This window comes from Quercus robur, chromosome 5, assembly GCF_932294415.1.
Source record: "Quercus robur chromosome 5, dhQueRobu3.1, whole genome shotgun sequence".
In the NCBI taxonomy this organism is placed as follows: Eukaryota; Viridiplantae; Streptophyta; class Magnoliopsida; order Fagales; family Fagaceae; genus Quercus; species Quercus robur.
In genome coordinates, this window is record NC_065538.1 from 16,292,397 (window position 1) to 16,303,561 (window position 11,165).

The following is an 11,165-nucleotide window of genomic DNA, read 5'->3' on the forward strand; positions in this document are numbered from 1 at the left end:
CTTAGATCTGACCTTCCACTTAAATTTGAATTTGATGGAGATGGTTTTGTGATCAAGGACAGGTTAACCAATAGAATAGTAGCAAGGGGAACTAAGAAGGATGGGTTGTATGCACTTGCTGGAGATTCAAAGGATGGTTTCAATACTGCAAAATTCTTTTCTTCTCGATTCAAACGTGTTGACAATGAATGTCGGCATTAACACTTGGGTCATCCTCATCAAAGGGTTGTAGATCATCTTCGTATGAAGAAATTTATCTCTCTTGATCTTAAAAATAAGTTCTCTACCATATGTACTAGTTGTCAAATGGGAAAGTCATGTAGACTTCCTTTCTTATCTGTTGAACATGACATAAAAACCCCATTCCATAAGATTCATTGTGATCTATGGGGACTAGCCCTAGTGAGGTCTCGAGAACAATTTCGATTTTGTGCAATTTTCATTGATGACTATAGACATTTCACTTGGTTCTATCCTATGCGCAAGAAATCTAATTTAACTAATTGCTTTGATAATTTTCATAAGTATATAAGTTGTCATTTCAATGCCAATATTCATATTTTCCAAAGTGATGAGGGAGAAGAATTTGCAAGTAGAGAGTTTAGTAGAAAATTAGCTACTCTTGGTATTCATCATCAATTTGCTTGTCCAAAAACACCTGAGCAAAATGGTATTGCCGAACGTAAGCATCAAAACATCATAGAATTAAGCCTCACAATGATGTTCCATGCACACTTACCACCAGGTTTTGGATTGAGTGTTTTTCCACTGCAGTATACTTGATCAATCATCTACCTTCACCAACACTTGGTATGGACTCTCCTTTCTCAAAACTTTATGGAAAACAGCCTGACTATTCATCACTTCATGTGTTTGGTTGTAAATGCTTCCCATATCTTGGAGATTATAGGAGCAACAAATTGGAACCCAAGTCTCTCCCTTGTGTATTCATTGGATGTAACACCAAGCACAAAGGATACAAATGCTTTTATCCACCCACTGGCCGAATTTACATCTCTCGCCATGTTGTGTTTGATGAGAAGATCTTACCATTCTCCACCCCAACACAACTACATGAAGGTAATCCAATTGAAGGGGAACTTAGTACCTTTCCAAATTGGGAGGCATCTTCATTACCAACAGAATTGACTAATGCTATTCCGATTTCAGGTTTTGCACCACCAACCGTTTCTCACATGGACCGTCACCAAGACCCAATTGAAACACCTCATGTTCAACCACCTACAACTGAAGCTGAATCAAATCAACAAAGCTTGGTTCCACCCTCTACCAGCACTCCATCTAGCTTTGTTCCTCCTATAGAACAAAGCGACCTCTAGCCAGAACTATTTGTTCCAGTTCCAAATGGCCATTCCATGGTGACTCACTCCAAACGAGGGATTCAATGTCCCAATCCCAAGTATCTTGGCCTTAACACAGTACGAGTTCCACTAATCATACCTACTGAACCAAGGTTAATTACATCTGCCAAGAAACACCCTGGATGGTCTGTTGCTATGGATGAAGAACTTGCTGCCTTGCACCTCATTGCCCGAATATGAATGTCATTGGGTGTAAATGGGTATACAAAGCTAAATTGATAGTAGATGGCTCCCTTGAATGTCTCAAAGCAAGGCTGGTGGCTAAGGGGTTTAACCAAGTTGATGGTATTGATTTCTCAGAAACATTCTCTCCTGTGATCGAACTTGCTAGCATATGCCTTGTTCTCACAGTGGCAATTGTCAAAGGTTGGAATTTTAGGCAACTTGATGTAAAAAACACATTTCTTCATGGTTCTCTTTCCACACTAGTTTATATGCAACAACCTCCAGGATATATTGATCCTAAATATACAACTCATGTTTCCGAACTCAACCGTGCTTTGTATGGACTTAAACAAGCTCCTTGAGCTTGGTTTGATTGACTCGGTACATTTCTCCTTAACCTTGGATTTTATTCCAGCATCTCTGATCCCAGAATGTTTATTTGTCACTCATAACATGACTTCCTGATATTACTCCTCTATGTTGATGATATGGTGATCAGTAGTAATGATGCCAATCGCATCAATTGGCTCATTACCAAACGTGGTCAGGAATCCTCCATCAAAGACCTGGGGTTCCTTCACCATCTCCTTGGTATTGAAGTTCACCGTCGTCAGCATGTCCTCTTTCTTTGCCAACAACGATGTTAGTGTATAGCTTAGACTAGTTTAGCCCATTAGGCTTAGCCCAGTATACTGTACTTGTAATTTACTCCTTTTACTTGTACTGCACACATATTTAGCCTATATATGGCTCTCTATTGTACATTATTTTACACACATCAATATACAGACTATTCAGTCTTTCTCACACTTTATATTCTTAACATGGTATCAGAGCCATTCCTCTGACTTTCTGGTTCCTGTGGACATCTCTGGCATTCTTCCACTGCCCTCGCCTTCATCCAGTAGCCACTGTCAGAAGTGAGTCACCGCCGTCACGCCCACAGTCCCAGCAACTCTCGGATCTCATTGTTCTACTCATCCAACTGTCAAAGCAAAGGCATTGAGTGACAGAACAGACAATCCCGAGCAAAATCCAACCAAAAACGGCCAGAAACCACTCCACACGCGCCTTCACGCGCTACCTGAAGTTTTTGCCTCACGAGCACGCGCCGCCACGAGCCGTCACTCTCACTCATGCGCCCCACGCGCTAAACCAGACGTCCTCCACGCACCACACTCGCTCACACGCGCCCCACGCACTAGCTTCGTTTCACGGACTGCCATGTCAGCCCTAGTGTGATGTCACACTGCCACGTCAGCACACGTCATCCATTGACTTGACAGACCTGACCGTTGACCGTTGACTTTGACTTGACTGTTGACTTTGACCGTTGACCGTTGACCAAGTCAAAATTTTTCAACAGGACCTGTCTTGCTCAGTTTTTCGCGTAGATTCTGATTTTGGGCTCCGTTTCTGAATTTGAGGTATCTAAATCTCACTTTTTAGTCATTTTCTTCATTATGGCTTAACAAAGTGAACGAGATATCATACGTCCTATCACCATCATGTTGGATGGTTCTACTAGCTATCATGCATGGTCTCAAAATATGACCGTCTTTCTCAAGGGTCGTAAACTGTGGAGATATGTGACTGGTTCAATTCCTAAGCCAGTACCAGACCCTAAGTCCAAAGCCACAGCTGCTGAAAAGTCTTCCAAGACTGCTGTTACAACAGATGATTATGAAGAACGTCTAGAGGAATGGGAGAGTATTCAGAGTAAGATCTTATCTTAGTTTATCAATACCTCTATTCCCTCCATTCATAATCTTCTTCCTCACCTTGAAACTGCTGAGGCTGCTTGGAAATTTTTGGCCGATCGTTATAACTGCACTAATGATTCAAGCTTGGAGTTTCACATTGAATCAAAGTTTTATCAAATGCGCCAAGAGACAGGTCAGTCTATTTCTGATTTTTATTCTCAGACTTCTACTATGTGGGAACAACTCTTTGCTGTAGATCCTCCACTGGTGTGTTCTAAGGACATTGAGCTTTTTGTCAAATATCAGGATCGCCATAGATTTATGCACTTCATGATGGGTTTACGTGAGGATTTTGAGCCTACTAGGGCTTCTCTACTTAACCGGTCTCCTACTCCTTTTCTTGATGCTGCAGTAAAGGAGCTCATTTCTAAGGAGAATCGTCGGCCTACTTATCACATGACATCATCTGATCATGTATTGGCTACACCCTCACCACAGCCTCCCATTGTTGCATTCACTGCTCCGCCGCGAATAAACTCCAAGCGTCCCACCTCTCAGTCTTCCAAAGGTACTCACTGCAAGTTTTGCCATGCCAAAGGCCATGACATCTCTGTTTGTCGTAAGCTACAAAAATTTGTGCAAGAGTAGAATAAAACTTCTCTTCCTCAGGCAGCTGCTGTATGTCCTTCAGATCCATCGGTTCCTACAGGTCCATCTTTGGCTTCTTCACTTATTACGACTGATATTGAGGCAGTTGTTCAACAGGTTTTATCCCGCACTTCCACTGCCCTTTCTGTCACCTCAGGTAAACAATCTTGGTCTTTTGATACTACATGTTGTAACCATATGACTCCTGATGAATCCCAATTTTCTGATAAGGCACCCTTAGAACATCCAATCACTATTTACACTGCTGATAGAACTCCTATGCCTGTTAGTCATAAAGGAACAATCTCTTCTCCTTGTTTATCCCTTAGTGACACTTTTCATATTCCAAAGTTATCCCTCAATTTGCTTTCTGTTGGTCAACTTTGCGAATTAGGCGTAGATCTTCTATTTACTAATCATGGTGTGGATGTGCAGGACCCCCGGACGGGTCAAGTGCTTGGGACAGGCCGTAAGGTTGGTCGCATGTTTGAGGTTCATGACTTGAAGATTCCTTCACAAGTTGTTTCTGCAGCTGCTACCACAACCACCTCCTCACCTGATCTATGGCATGCTCGTCTTGGCCATCCATCCTTATCTCGTCTTCAATTATTAGCTTCTCAAGGTCATTTAGGTTTAGTTTAGTTTCAAAATTTTGATTGTACTTCCTGTCATTTTGGCAAACAAACAAAATTGCCCTTTAATAAAAGTGACTCCTTTTCTTCTGCCCCTTTTGATCTTATATATTCTGATATTTAGGGTCTTGCACCTATTCCCACTAAGGGGAGATCTAAATATTTTGTCATATTAGTGGATGATTTTTCTCAGTATACTTGGATTTATCTGCTTCACCATAGGTCTGAACTTGTGTCTATTTACCAAACATTTCATAAAATGATTGAAACACAGTTCAATTGCACCGTTAAAGTCTTTCGATCAGATAATGCTCAAGAATATAATGATAAATCTTTCTTATCCTTTTTAGACAGACATGGTACTCTCCCTCAGCGGTCTTGTCCTTACACCTCTCAACAAAATGGTCGTGCAGAACGAAAACATCGTCACATTCTTGATGTTGTCCGCACCCTTCTCATTTCTGCCTCTCTTCCTGAGTGCTTTTGGGGTGAGGCCACACTCACTGCTGTGCACACCATTAATCATATTTCTTCACCAACTACACACAACAAATCACCATTTGAGCTTCGCTATGGTCAAACTCCTGACTACTCCTCTCTTCGGGTTTTTGGTTGTGCTTGCTTTGTCTCTCTTCCTCCTCATGAACGAACAAAGCTCCAACCTCGTACTAGTCTATGTTGTTTCCTTAGTTATGGTGTGTCTCAAAAAGGGTTTCGCTGCTATGATCCCATTTCTCATCGCCTTCGTGTCTCCCGTCATGTTGAGTTTTGGGAACATCGTCCTTTCACGAGTCTTCAGCAGTTTCCTACATCTTCTTCCTCAGAGTCTCCCATTTTTACTGATCTTTTCCTCCTTCTCTATCCTGAACTTGTGGAGGATTCTTCAGCATCGACTGCCTCTCCAGACGACTCATCTCCGGTTCTGTCTCCGACATATGACCCGCCTGTCTTGGATCCTATGGCACCACCCTCTCCTGAGTCACCTATTGGTCCTGAACTTCATCGTTCCACTCGGGTAAGCATTCCTCCCCCTTATCTCACTGATTATCATTGTTCTTTTGCTCTTGCCACTCTCTATGAACCTCACACCTATCGTGAGGCTTATACTGACCCTCTTTGGCAGCAAGTTATGAATGAAGAACTAGATGCCCTTCATAAGAACCACACTTGGGATATGGTTGATTTGCCTCCTAGTCAGTCTGTAGTAGGTTATAGGTGGGTTTACAAGATCAAGACCAAGGCTGATGGATCTGTTGAACGATATACAAGGCTCGCCTAGTTGCCAAGGGCTTTACTCAGGAGTATGGTATTGACTATGAGGAAACATTTGCTCATATTGCTCGTCTTACATCTGTTAGATGTCTCATTGTTGTGGCTGCTGTTCACCGTTGGCCTCTTTATCAAATGGATGTGAAAAATGCTTTCCTCAATGGAGACCTCCATGAAGAAGTGTACATGCAACCACCCTTGGCTATCCACACTCAGGCAATCAAGTTTGCCACCTTTGCCGTGCTCTTTATGGCCTCAAGCAGGCTCCTCGAGTTTGGTTTGAAAAGTTTAGCTCAGTTGTTGCTCAGTAGGGTTTCACTTCGAGTTCTCATGACACTGCTCTCTTTGTTCGAAGATCCTCTACTGGTATCACTCTTATTCTTCTTTATGTTGATGATATGATTATTACTGGAAATGATTCTGCAGGTATCCGCTCTCTTCAGAACTTCCTTAGTCAGCATTTTGAGATGAAAGATCTGGGCACTTTCAGCTATTTTCTTGGGCTTGAGGTTACCTCATCCTCTGATGGATACTATCTTTCCCAGGCTAAATATGCTTCTGATCTTCTCTCCAAAGCCGGTGTCACTGATAACAAGACTGTTTCCACTCCTTTGGAATACAATGCAAAACTCACACCCTTGGACGGTGAACCTATATCCGATGCTACTCGCTATCGTCAATTGGTTGGCAATTTGATCTATCTCACTGTTACTCGTCCGGATATTTCACATGCCGTGGGTATGGTTAGTAAGTTCATGGATGCACCTCGTTCTGTCCACTATGCTGCTATTATTCGAATTCTCCAATATGTCAAAGGCACACTTTATCATGGTCTGCATTACTCCTCTCGGTCTTCTCTCGAGCTTCATACTTATTCAAATGCTGACTGGGCAGGTGATCCGACTAATCGATGCTCTATCACAGGTTTCTGTTTCCTGTTAGGTACTTCTCTGGTCTCGTGGCGCAGCAAGAAGCAGGATGTGGTTTCCCGTTCTAGTATTGAGGCTGAGTATCATGCCCTTGCCGACACCACTTATGAGCTTGTTTGGCTTCGCTGGCTCTTGGCTGACATGGATGCTCCACAGCCTACTACCACTCCTCTTTATTGTGACAATCGTAGTGCTATCTACATTACTCATAATGATGTCTTCCATGAACGCACTAAGCATATTGAGATCGACTACCACATCACTCGCCAACATCTTAAGAAAGGAAATCTCAAGTTATTCTCCATCTCCTCTACTGACCAGCCTGCTGATATCTTTACCAAGACTCACCCGCCTAGTCGTCTTCGAGATCTTATATCCAAACTCCAGTTGGCTTCGTCCTTGCCACCTCGAGTTTGAAGGGGGATGTTAGTGTATAGCTTAGACTAGTTTAGCCCATTGGGCTTAGCCCAGTATACTGTACTTGTAATTTACTCCTTTTACTTGTACTGCACACATATCTAGCCTATATAAGGCTCTCTATTGTACATTATTTTACACACATCAATATACAGACTATTCAGTCTTTCTCACACTTTATATTCTTAACAAACGATATGCTGAGGATATTCTTAGTCGTGCCTCTATGAAGTCATGCAAACCAATCTCTACTCTCATGCCTGAAAATGGACGACACTTATCAGTTACAATGAAGCTATAACCTGATCTATCTCACTATAGAAGCATGGTGGGAGCTCTTCAGTACTTAACATTTACCAAACCAGACCTTTCCTATAGTGTCAACTTTGCCTACCAATTCATGCATGCTCCTACTATAGGTCATTACAAGATGGTCAAACACATTCTTTGCTATGTTTGTGGCACCACTACCCTTGGGATAAGCATTCATAAATCAAGCACCTTTGACTTGTATGGATTCTCTGATGCAGATTGGGCTGGCTGCCTAATCACTAGGTGATACATAACTGATTTTTGTACCTTTCTAGGTGGCAATTGCATTTCTTGGAGTGCCAAGAAACAATCCACAGTAGCCCGTTCGAGTGTTGAAGCTGAATATCAAGCTATGGCCTCCATTGCAGCATAATTAACTTGGCTATGCTTCATTCTTCTAGATCTGGTATCCCATTGCCATGCCCTCCTATCTTACATTGTGATAATCTCAGTGCATTATACATGACTATGAATCCTGTCTTCCATGGTTGAACAAAGCACATTGAATTAGATTATCACAATGTACGTGAAAGAGTGGCTCTTGGTGCTCTTGAAACTTATTTTGTTCCTTCCAAACACCAACTGGCAAACATTTTCACCAAGCCCCTATCCAAGGTATTATTCCTTGATTTAAGACTCAAACTGGGCCTTGTGTTTGACCCTCGTCATAGTTTGCGGGGGAGTGAAAACATAACAGATATGGAATTTACAACAAAGTCAACATCAGCAGATTTGGAAAGGTACTGATATGGAAGCTACTGCAGAATCTGCTGCAACAGATTTGGAAAGCTTCTGAATCAACTCTTCTCTGCATCATATCTTCCACAATTCCAGCCGCTAACAATGTAATATAACAGCTACTGTGTATTAAATTCTCACTGATTCAGCATGTATTCCACCTATATATGTAAATACAAAATCTCTCTCTAACGCATCTTGAGATAGAGTTTCTCAATTTGTCTTTAGATTAGAGGAGTAGAATAAGGCTGCTATTATGGGATTTGTTTTGGAATTTATTTACTCATGCAAGGTCAATATGACATGAGTTCACTTGAATCTTCTTAAAGGAAAGAGTCATTGGGGTAGGCACTATTCCCTCAGATTTCTCTTGGTCTTTGAGGAAGATTTTGAAATCAAGATAAATAACAAGGCCAGTCATCAAGTTCATGGCACGTTTAGGTGGAACTGTCTCCCTTGGCATGACTATTGGCATCTAAATGACACTGTTGAGTTTTTTCCTTCGATATGGCTATCAGGTAGTGTATGATGCGTCTTTCGTGGAAAATTTAGGTGGAACTGTCTCCCTTGGAAAATTTATTATTATTTTCCTTTAAGAATGTGTTTTTCTTGTTAACTTTACTCACATATGACATAATTTTTTTCATTAATATTTCTTTACTTATAGTTGAACAGTTGACATGTTATATATTTATATTATGTAATGAAGATATTAAGAATGTGCATTACTTGATTTTGATATATATATATATATATATATATAAAAGTATAATTTGTTTTAATAGTTATATCGAAATGGTATATTGAAATAGGCTGTTATCAAAATATTTTGTTCCTATGAACAAACCGAAATGGAGGAAGGATTAATCTATGAAGGTCATACTTACGAAAATTAGACCGGAGATCAAAACTAGAATAGAAAGTGGTGGTCAATTTTGTAACTCTATACAAAACAAGGCTCTTCCTTGCTTATGATTTGGGTAGAGTCCTCTGAGATTATTATTATTATTATTATGTCTTTTATAGACTTTTATTGCTGGTTCTCTGTGGATTCTCTACTTCAATAATTCTTCTTTTAGTATTATTTTAAAATATTTATAATGAGGTGCTCGATCATTCAACAAAAAAATATTCAAGAACTATAAAACGAAATCGAATAGGGGGGACACATTTATAAAACCTGTTTTCTCAAGACTTTTATTTTGATTCTTCATAATTCAATTCATGATGTAAATTTTATAATAGCAGCTGGTAAGGGTACTTATCAATTCTTCAAGTCTTGAGTTTGACTTTAATTTAAAATATGAAAACAACCAAAGCTTAAGCTTATCGACAGCTCAAATGCCCTTGAAAGTTGAAAAGTTTAAACTATAAAATAGAAATCATAACTTCAGTCAAGTCAAAAGAAGAAAATATTGAATATGGCGAAGTCCATTAATTCACTCCATTAATTGTATAAAATTCAAGAAGATGACATTGCAAAATGTTACAAAGATTTCATCCATTCATCCCACGAATAATCAAACATTACATTCAAACTATGCGGCATTTCCCATACCAATCTAGTTAAAATATGTGTTTCTAAAAAACTAAAACCCCCCACAAATCTTTTATATATAGGGTTCACCCTACACCATATTTTGTTCATCTTAGCAAATATATCTTTCTTATAAGCAATGGCACCTAAGGCTTTGAGTTCTAGTTTGGTGACCCTTCTCATATTTGCCATCATCTTGTCCCCGATATCAACATGTGATGCAGTTAGGTTTACTCAACGAGGTATATATATAAATAATTCATCATCAATGTTTATATATATATGTGTGTTACTCTTACTAATCGGGACAAGATTTTAAGTTTGATTTTCATTTTTGTTTTGCTTGCAGCTTCGGGACCAATATGTCCTGCTTGTGTTTGTTGCACACCTGCACCACCTGGCTCTTGTTGTCAGTGTTGTGCAACTCCTGTTGAAACTCAGTCTGAGAATAGCTCTCCATGATACTATTTACATATTTCAGGACTCCTGAGAGCCAAATTTCAAGAAAAAAAGTTGTTTGTACAATGGTGACGTAGTTTCAATGTTTTATTATGTTGTAATAATTTGCTACCAAATATATCAACGTTTTAATTATGAATTTCTGCAATTGAATATTGTTCATTTATTTTGGCTTTAAGAGATGGAAACTCTGTTGTCCATGCTCATGCAAAGTTTGCTACTGTGATTAGGTCTAGTATGTGTTGTAATAAATTCTCCCTCCTTCCTTTTTTGGAGGTGTATGTGTGTGGTGGTTGAATGTTTCCTGTGCTTCTGTATAATGAAGTTATGACTTATATCCAAAAAAAAAGTGTCACTGTATTGTAATTTGCTGCCAAATATATCAATCTTTGTGTGATATTCTAATTCTATTATTCGTTTCAAAAGGAGCTGATAGCAGATTTTCAATAATAAAAGTAGTATCTGTAATTTGTTACTAAGTTACACTATGTTAGTATGTTGTGATTCGGACTTTCTCATGATCGATCTATGTTGCTTTTTACCAAATATATCAATTTTCTTTTGCGATATATGTATAAACTTACAATTATTGTTTATGCATTTGTTACGTATACATTACTATTCATTTGACAAAGGGAACTAGTGAACTTAATTATTTTGGTAGCTGTGTGTGATGGGCTTGGATATGCAAATTTGGATTTTTTATTGGGCTTTAGTTGGGGGTGTTCATTAAGTCAAAGGTGTGTGTGGGTTGTGTAGGTTTATCTTACATGTGAAAGATGCTTAGGTTATGTCAAAGGGAATGAACAAGACCACCCCCTTACAACATGTGATCTGCACATGTAACAGGCAAGTCTATGATACTTTTTTGTTTAACCAAAAAGTTATTCCAAAGGTCCCTACCATGTTTGAGAGAAGTTCATTTCGAATTGATTTGCTTAGTTGGGTCCATCCGCAAGCCCGTGGATAGTGCT

The 11,165-nt window shown here is 39.6% G+C and overlaps 1 long non-coding RNA gene across 1 annotated transcript; it reads left to right on the top strand.

Annotated features, from left to right (window-relative positions):
• The first annotated feature begins 9,695 nt into the window (after window positions 1-9,695).
• Window positions 9,696-10,601, top strand: LOC126725275 (uncharacterized). The gene is made up of 2 exons (XR_007655387.1): window positions 9,696-9,974; window positions 10,082-10,601. It is a non-coding gene; the product is annotated as an uncharacterized LOC126725275 (long non-coding RNA).
• The last annotated feature ends 564 nt before the right edge of the window (window positions 10,602-11,165 follow it).